Raw genomic sequence first — 9,584 nt, forward strand, 5'->3', positions numbered from 1 at the left:
TTGATAGAGATTATATAAGGGGCTGAAATGTGCAACCATGATACCACTGCAGTTGTTAATTATGCATCTCATGAGCCATGTTAACTGGCCGTGCATTTACTTAGAGCTTTGTCACGCATCTGAGTCCGTACTTCCTTCAAGTTGTCATGGGGGGGGAGTACCAGAAGCAGTTTCAGATTTAAAAAGTATTTTAATGGTATAGATAGTGAAGAATACATTTTTTTTTTGCAGACTGCAGTGTTTCTCATTGCTGAAAATCTTTAGGAACAGGTTAGATATCCAAAACATACTAGTCTGCCTGGTATTGCAGAGGATCCACCTCCGTGGATCTGGACTAGATTTCACTGTAACATCTTTGCAGGCCTATTTGTTTTTTGATTCTTTATATGCAAGTTTCTTCAGTGTCAGAGCTGTGAGAGGGATGAAGCAAAAACACGATGAAAGAATTCAGTGGTTCTATAGATATGTGAGTGACTCCAGCAAATAGAAATTGCTGCAGTCATATATAGCTGAAATAGAATTAAAGTTTACAGAAAGGTTCAGAGTCATTTAGGTGATGGCTGGTAGAAGCATATCAGAGCAGTTTGGAGCAAGGGCAGTGCCATATCTTGGGTGCACCAACAGGCATTAATTGCCCTGACTAGCCTGCCTGGGACCTTTGCCCATGGCCAAGAGCCCCCCTTGTAGTCAGGCAAGTCCCCAGTCCTTGCCAAAGCTGTGCCCCCCCTGCTCATCCAGACTCACTTGACCTTGGCTCTGACTCGTTGCCTTGTGTGGTCTGGTGATGCCTGGGCTGTCAGTGGGGCCCGTGACTGTCACCATCCTGCCTTGCTCAGGTGCTGTGGGACTGTGTCCTGCTGGTGCAGTCACTTCCCAGCCTGTGCCATGGGTACCCTCAGCTCCTGGCTTGTGCTTCCTCCTGGGGCAGCCGTGCTCCTCCTTCCTGATAGATAACCAGGTGTGTAGGGAGTGATGAAGCAAGAGGGTGAGGGGTGCCTCTGGAAATCCTCTCTGGGGACCCTGAAGACAGGACCATACATCTGCATTCTACAAGCGGCTACTGCAACTCCTGAAAACATGCCATCTACTCAGTAAATATTTAACTGTACAAATTAAATCGGCATGCTTCTGGGGGCGAGGTAGTTATGGCAACAGTGTTTGCTCTACCAGTGCTTTGGAGAGCTACTTCTTTCTACTAATGCTAGACCTAATTCATCTTGCATTAATGTCAATGTAAGAGCATAATTGAACTCCTTTCTTCTCTTTGGCTTGCTTTGTCTCTGGGTTACTCCTGGAGGCTAACTTTCTGCACATCCTGCCTCTCTATGGACTACTTTCCTTCCACCAGGAAAGAGATGGGGGTTCCTTTTGGTTTGGGTTTTGTTTGGGTTGGTTGGTTTTTTTTGTTTGTTTGTTTTTGAGAAGTGATTCACCAGCAACAGGAAAAAGGGCTCTGTTCTTGATGTGTCAGTCATTTATCAGCCACATAGAAGATCTGCTTCAGTATACCTGCTCAAGGTATATCCTGGAAGAACATAATAGTTTTCAAGTATATTTTTCCTCAGAAGACCCCACATTCTCTCTTGCAGCATGCTTGAAGTACTAGATGGCACTTATGTTTTAGGATGGTAGCCTAGTCTGAGAGAATAGAAGCAGGTTGAAGGACGGTGGTCCCAACTGGTCATTTATCATCTGTTTCCTTGTGCTTCACCTGCGTGTTTGTGTCTGCCTGTTGTCTCAGAGGTTGCAGTGAGTTGGTAAAAGGGCTAGTGAAATAAATGCAAAACAGGATTTCATTTTAAATTGCATGTATTACCCTGCACAGAAAGAAATGTAACCCAGTGCTCAAAGTTCAATCCTTAATTCCACTTATTTTGTGGACACAATGGCTTTCTTTACTGATTGTTTTCTTTATTCTTTTTGATGTAGGAAGATGTCTGTTTTCACGGAATAAACTCAGTCACTGCTGCTGAGCAGTATTTTTCAGGGACTGATTTTTAATATATTTACTTTTTGGTTTTAAATGTTCTTTTAAGCAGCCCCTTGATTTGCCAAGATGCTTTTGGACATGCATAACTTCTAAAGCACTTATATAGGCATGGGTGTAGAAATTGCTGAATTTAGAGCTAATTCATGAGCTATATGAGTTTTCCTTCAATCAGATTCCTACTGTACCACATATATGTGTGAAAATCTAGCTATAGATTCCAGCTTTAAAAAAAACCACAGAACGTGGTCCCACAGCATCAAGGTTGTAGTCAGTGCTTTCCTCTTGCCCCATTTTTCCCTCAGTGGAGATTTGTAGTTTCAGTCTAGCTGTGCCAGAGACACACACACAAAAGACAGGGTCACCTTGACAAACTGGGGTACGTGCTGCAGGCAGTACCTGACAGGTGCTGTTGCTGTGGCTAGTGGCTCAAGGGGCCAAGACAAAGCAATCTTGCAGTGGCCATGAGAAGGCAAGAGCTGCTGGTTCTGTGCAGGAGCAAAGGAGCCTGGTGGATTAGACTGGCCACAGCTGTTGTGAGTCTGGTATTACTGGTCTTAGTCTGTATGAGAAGCTAACAAGGCTGAAAATGCTGCAGGTTGGGACCGTGTGGGACGTGTTCTTGCTGTTTCCACCTTGCTCTATAGAAGGCGTTGCTGAAACACTTCGTGTGTTTCCTCTGGGGCTGGAAAAGCTGTCCTGAGTGCCAGCTGGAGGAGTGAGACTGATCCCTGCTCTGAGCTCAGGTTTCTGGAGCAGGCCAGCTCTCTGGAGGTTAATGTAGGTAGACTTACTATGGCGAATACATGGTGCACCAGACCATTATATTAGTGTGAGAACTGGGGGAGGAAGGGATGGGAATAGAGAGAGAGAATGAATTATGTCTGAGTAGCTCTCAGTTAGCTGTTTAATATAGGGAGGAATGCTTTCTCAGGACTTGGATAATATAGATTTTTTTTTTTTTTAAATGGTGCTTTGTATAGACTGAGAATTGTAACCTTTCCTTATGCATTAAGCACTTGTCTTCCACTTTCTGTTTGTTACCTGAAAGCTCTGTGGAGCCAGAACCTGCCTCACTGTGGTGATTTTTGAAGCTGCTTGCTAGTCCTTTGGACTCCCACCAAAATAAGTAGAGACTGAATGTCACTGGTGTCTTCATTTAGTTCCCTTAAGGATGTGTTTCAGTGCTGTTTCTTGTAATCCCATGACATAAACCTGACCTTGAGCCAGCCTCCATGGTTGTGAGTGGATGCAGCCTTGATCTGAAAGGGCTGGATCAGTGTGTTAACAGCACCCTGTCATAGAGGAGTAAATCTGCAGAACTGAAAGCTGAGGGATGCTCTAGCCTGCAAGCCCTTTGGTTTATCTCAGCCTGGTCATTGTGTAATGTAAATTGGGCTTACTACTTGTGGAAGATTTAGACAGGAGCTGGGAGAGGGAGGAATGGTGCGTGTCCTATAAAGATTATTTTCTGCAGAGAGACTTAACTCTGATCTGTGTTAGCTGATTATAATTCCTTTGTTGTTGCCTCTTTTTAGAAGGGTTTTGGCTTCCTGTTGCGCATGTAGCCTAACTGGATCTGTTTCATCTTAGCAGGATTGAAGGGCACATATCACTTCAATCCACACTTTCTTACCATGTTGAAGAAGCTAAATTATATCACTGCTGGTACCTAGTAGAGCTATTGCTAGTAGCATCTCCAGAGGAAGTTGAGTCATTGTGCTTTCACTCTGTCTCAGCTGCATTATTCCATTCATTTGTTTAAACAGACCCTTGAGACAGTCTGCTTTACAAATTAGAGCACCTTAGCCAGAGGTCTGCCACTAGACTGTCAGCTTTGTCCAGTTCCCCCAGTCTGTGACTTCTGGGGAAGCTTCTAATTAATGTTGAGAGTTTTCCCTCTCCTTCACACAGCATTCTGGACTTTGCCTAGGGGTAGAGTCTTCCCCCCCCCACCCCTTTGCAGTGTCACTCCCAGAAGCAGGATGAGCAGCTTGCCCTCACTGAGACTGGTCTGTGCCTGTGAAAGGCAGTGGAAGTTGAGGCTGGGTGTGTCTGTGCAAACAGCTGCTGCACTGCAGAACAGGAATGCTTCATAGATGCTGCTAAAAATCTTGGTACCACAGTCTCTCCCTCTCTCCTCGGCATTTCAGTTCAGAAACAGATAACTAAAAATAGCCTACTGCCTAAAGCACCCAGAGAGCTGTGCTGTCTGGTTATTCCTTTAGCATTTAATTTTTGTTCTCCTCAATGTATCCAGTTTGGGGGGTTTTTTTGCTTTGGTTCTTTTTGGTGGGTTTTTTGTTTGGTTGGTTTTGGTTTTGTTTTGTTTTTCAAATACCCAGTGCCTAATTTAGTGAAAAAAGATGGATTTAGGATCAAGCTGGTATTCATCAACAAATCTTCTTGCATTTATCATAGTCCTTCCTCCTGCTGATCTTTCCTAATATTCTACTCTGCTATAGACCAGCAATCAGGCTCTGGAAAGAAGGCTTCCTAGCAACACATTAAGCCACTATTACAGTGTTTTAGAAAAAACAGTCTGCTTTTGTGAAAAACAACATTGGAAAAGTGATAGACTTTTCCACATGGAGAGAGTAGATGCCGTGTGCTTATCCACTGAAACAGAGAGACCTGGCAATTTTACCACTGTCTTCCTCTTTTTTTTTTAAATGAAAAAATTAGAAAGGTCTCAATAAAGCAGAGCAAATACCAGTAATATTGGAGATTGGAGAGTCTGGGTTATTTTTTAACAGTGGGTTAGACTGGGGAGGCAAGAGAGGAAAAAAATCTGAGCTATTCCATATTGAAAGAATGAGATATCTAACCCAGTATGAGCAAACCAGTATGTAGGCATGGCAGGTTTTAGCTTTTGTTTTTAATTAGTAGATTCTGATTAACTTAGGCTTTTTCTGTGTGTCTGCAGCAGTCTAGATAAAAATTGTACCTTTAAGTTTCTTTGCTTTTTCCTCCTTTCCCTCTAAATGTGTTTTGTCACTGTCCTGCCCTGATTTTTGAGATTGGAAAGCCTGACAAACATGACCTGTATTCTAACATTTTGAAAATTAAGACATTGCCCTCCTTTTCTGGCTTCCTCCCCATGTCCAAAACTTGACAAAAAAGCTTCCAAAATTGCCCTAAGGGAACAGTATAAAAATCTACAGCTGCTACAATTTCATACTGTTCCTTTAAGTTTTCATTAATTAATTTCTGAACACTTGGGTTTTTTCATCTGTGGAACTGGTCTTCTGAAAATTGCTAAGATCACTGTCGTTGATGTGGACAGGGAGGATTGCTTCTTCTAAGTAATTCTTTCTGCGGCACTATCAGGTATGAAAAGTCATGAAGATATGAGCGTATTTGAATGTGGGAGCACATCTTCCCTGTGCTGTCTTTGGTACCCAAGGAGTTTTTGTAAGCTGTATTTCTGTCTACCATCTGGAACTGGAAGCTGTTTGCCTTGTGCTCAGCAAATCTCTTCCTTTTATTATAAAGTGTTGTAAACAGTGCAGAGAAAGCAGACAGCATTGATGAAAGTAGTGCTTCTGCAGTGTGGTGACAAATACCAGATATAAATCAATTACTTATGAAATCCTGTTATTTTAATTCTTACCATCTTTCTTTTCATCTGTTTTAATACCTTGTGCCTTCCTCCTCATGTAGCTACCAATTCTGGAGAGCACTGGAGTTAAACCAGCAAGTACCATTTTTCCTTGCCTGCATTTAAGAAGGCCTCAGCCTTGATCAGTATGAGTTTGCTTCTGCTCTGATAGACTTTTAATTGGATAGGCTCTGGCTATTGAGAAGACTTGAGGCAGGAGGAAAGAGCATATTTCAGTTCAGAAGAAGTAACAGATGAGGGGGCTGACTGTTTCAAAACTGAGCCTCCTTTAGCTCTTACTCTTGCAGCTATTGACAGCTGTCTCTCTTGGCCGTTTGTTAGACCCTCTTCTCTGCAGAGCAAGACCTGTGATACTGTTAGGAACATTTTCATTGCCAGGCCCAGGCATTTGTCTGGCTGCCTTGTGTTTGTTGTGGACTTCTTACAGGTACACATCCAGCCTCAGCTGCAAAACTGAGGAATCCCAGTGCCAGTCAGTGCAGCCTTAGTAATAAAGGGCTGTATGAGGCCTTTCTGGTATTAACTAGAGCCAGCAGCAACCTGGTAACATCACAGTCTCCTCACCAAGCCACATACCTTCCTGCTAGACAATTCCCTATACCTGGAAGTACCGTGAAGTCTTTGGGACCAGTCGCCCATCCCCTGCTGTCTTCTGTTATGCCTCTGAGGATTATGTTTTTGTTCCCTTTGGTTTTTGGCAGAATACTGCTCTTCTCTAGGTGCTGGGCTCTGACATATCCTGTCTCTTTTATATTTTGGCTGTGGGTGACATAAACAGTGTGGAGAGGCCCCTCAAACTATTTGAAATTATGTTGCCAAGAGTTGCCATCTCAAGGCTTGTTCTTGGATCCTGGACAGTTTCTTTGGCTGTTCCACTGGCACTTGCAGCCCCAGAGCAGGTGTATCTGCTGCCGGAGAATTTCTCAGTCCTTCCAAGGGTGGGAGGCTAGTGGGTGGCTGACGTGCAACACTTGGCTGTGAGCTGCTCTACTGCCTGCTGTTTTCTCTGACTCAATGTGGTGTCTGCTCCTTAGAGCTGCCTCTCAAATTCTATGGTAACTTCAAGGAAGATATAGGAACTGAGCTTAAGGGGTTCTCCTGACCTTCATTACACCCTCCTCATCAGCTACTTTCCTTGAGTCCCACGCTGCTGATGGAACTGCAGTCAGCATCACCCCTTTTTGAAATAAGGAATTATATTCTGACTTTGAACACATAATGTTGGCTCTAGAGGACAGATCGCCCACTTTCCTTACCTTCTCAGCAGTCTCCTGGTTTGGCTCCGAAGGCTGCTTAAACTAGATTGAACCCTAGTGTCAGCAGACACAGCTGTATGAGAAGCCAGGCTTGAATGCAGTCCTGGAGATATTAACCAACCCATTAACCTTCAGCTTTGCTGCCTAGGACCTTAAATGTACAGCCAGAACAACTTTCCCTGCCCAGTTTGAACAGGTTTGGATCATTAGGTTGGCAGATGTTTTCAGAGGGACAATAGTGTCAGTTGATAGCATTCTTTGAGCTCACATCCTAAGGTGGCTTTGTATTGCCTCTAACATATGGCACTTCCTATTGTGTTGATCTTTTTCTGAATTGAATGAATTAGCATGCAAACCATGTTTTCTACAAGGTTTGATTTCCATAATTAGACATCTTGCAACACCAGAAAACCTAGTAATGGTGAGGAGCATCCTTTGACAGAGGCTTTGTCTTGGGAGGAGTTTCTCTGCTCTGTTGTAAGGAAAAGAACTTGGCTCACCAGTAAAACAAAATGTGTTCAGAATTAAAAGCATGTTTGGAATTAGATTCTTTTCTCAACAGGTAGTTGGATGTATAAATTTCTTTAAAGGCATTCCAGCTCAGGCCATTGTCTGACATTATTATTATTTGACTATGCCTGTTGCAGAGATCCTACACGTCCTTTGTAATGCATGAAAAAAACCTGTGCCTTTATGTACAGAAAGGATTTAGTTGCAATCTCTGAAGCTTTTGCAAGTCTTCAGGAGAAATAAAAATTTCTGGAGGTTTATGTTGTCAAGGGCTGGCAGTTGCCTGCTTTCGGTATTCAGGACAATGTACATTAATCTCTTCCCCTTGAGGGAGGCGTTGTGGTTCTTGCTGCCTTCAGAGGCTGCAGTGAACTGCTTGCTGAGGCAGCTGTGCCAATGGAAGCCTTTTTTTTTTTTTCCCAGTCACTGCATCTAGCCCAATGCAAAAGAGCCGTTAAGAATGAATATGTGTTGGAATAATTGTGATGGTGTGTGTGAACAACAACAAAGCTTATGCTTTCTTACATCCAGAACTGTTGTGCCAAGATCTAATTTCTTTCTCCCTCCTTGAGGAAGGATGGTGGGTAGGGAGGCAGCACATCTGCAATGACTCCTAGATAATAGAATCTGGGGCAGGGAAAATGAAAAAAAAACCCCGTGGTTTGTAAAGCATATTATTTCAGTACAATTTGTTGGTTTCCATAAAAAAAATATTGAACAATGCATAAGGCACCTGTTGGTGGTGATGCCGGTTTATGTTCAAATTACAAACCAATCCTATTAAACTGGTATCAAATCCTAATCCAATCTTTTTTCAATGGCTGGGTCAGAATCTGATTTTAAAGTGTGTTTTCAAAGAGGAACTAACTTTGATTAAAGGCAAAGATTGCTGTTACATGTTTTTCAGGGTCCACTTTCTCTGAGGAAAGAAGTGCAGGGAAGAGGCACTGTTTTTTCCTGAGCTGGCAGGAAAAAGCGGTGTGTATCAAACTGACAGGTAGTAGTGTCTCCTGACCCAAGTTCCAGCCTTTGCCTACCACCATATTATCTAACTATAGTTGCTTGGGATGTATCTTGTAGTGTGCCGTCACTGCAAGGCAGAAATTTGCTCTTTATGATATGAGTTGAAAGGAGTTGTTTAATGAAGAACCTCTGAGCATGGTGGGCAGAGAGTCTGGGAATGTACACCTAGATTCCACTTCTGCCTCTGGTCTTTGTACTTTGCTTTCCCTGTCAGCAAAAAGGAGAGAGGAGAAAGAAAGTGTGAGGAATTTAGGGTTTATCAAATCTAAGTACAGTATTGTTCATGTTCTCCATACCATTCAAATTCTCAAGGCATTTCAGAAGTTATTCTTCAGTAAAATTAGCCAAATCTTTTTGGAGCATAGAATATGGTGGTTTTGAAAACACTTTGCAGAGCTTGAATCTCATATCGATGTTAATGCCTAAATTGTTGCATCTTGTGTTTTCTGCTTAAGGAAGAGACTGAATTGGCTTATATTTACTTAGAATATAGTATTGTGCAGAAATCTTATTGATAAAACAGTTTTGGATACGTTGTACAGTCATTTTCTGTAAATGGCTGCATTGTTTTGTGTCTGTGTGAATTGCTGCACATCTCTAAATAGAAGAGCTATTCTAGGCAGATTCTCTCTCTCCCAATGAAGATTTCAGGACTGCCACTTATGTTTCTTAAGCTGAGTTTCTCCCAGTTTTTTGGGTTTTTTTTGATGGTGTTAGAGAAATGCTGCTCGTGAGGCTCTTGAAGAGGAAGGAAGAAGTCTTGCCCTGACCTAGTTCAACTCTCTCAGCAGGCTGTAAGCTGCTTGCCTCCTGTGCGTTGCAGCAGTTCAGCCACTGCATTGACACAGGACTTGGCAACAGCCAAAGGAATTTTTCTGTTAAAATCCAGAGCAGTTTGCATGAGCAGAGCTACAGCAGTGAGTGATGCCTGTACCCTCGGTGTGCCCCTGGCGGTAACTGACTCCCTGGGCTGCTGGGGACGGGAGTTGGGCACGGTGCAGGGCAGAAGTGGAGCAGACCCCCTCCCCTTTCCTCCTCTGACGACTCCACGGCTCTGAGGAGCATCGCGACGGCAAGTCAGCCCTGACCCCTCCCGTGGGGGCTACCGGACAGCGCGAGCCGGCCTCAGCCCTTGAGGGCCTCGGTCCTTGAGTGCCTCAGCGCAGTCTCGGCCTGAGGGCTGGCA

This window comes from Antrostomus carolinensis, unplaced genomic scaffold (assembly GCF_000700745.2).
Source record: "Antrostomus carolinensis isolate BGI_N321 unplaced genomic scaffold, ASM70074v2 scaffold15895, whole genome shotgun sequence".
Classification (NCBI taxonomy): domain Eukaryota; kingdom Metazoa; phylum Chordata; class Aves; order Caprimulgiformes; family Caprimulgidae; genus Antrostomus; species Antrostomus carolinensis.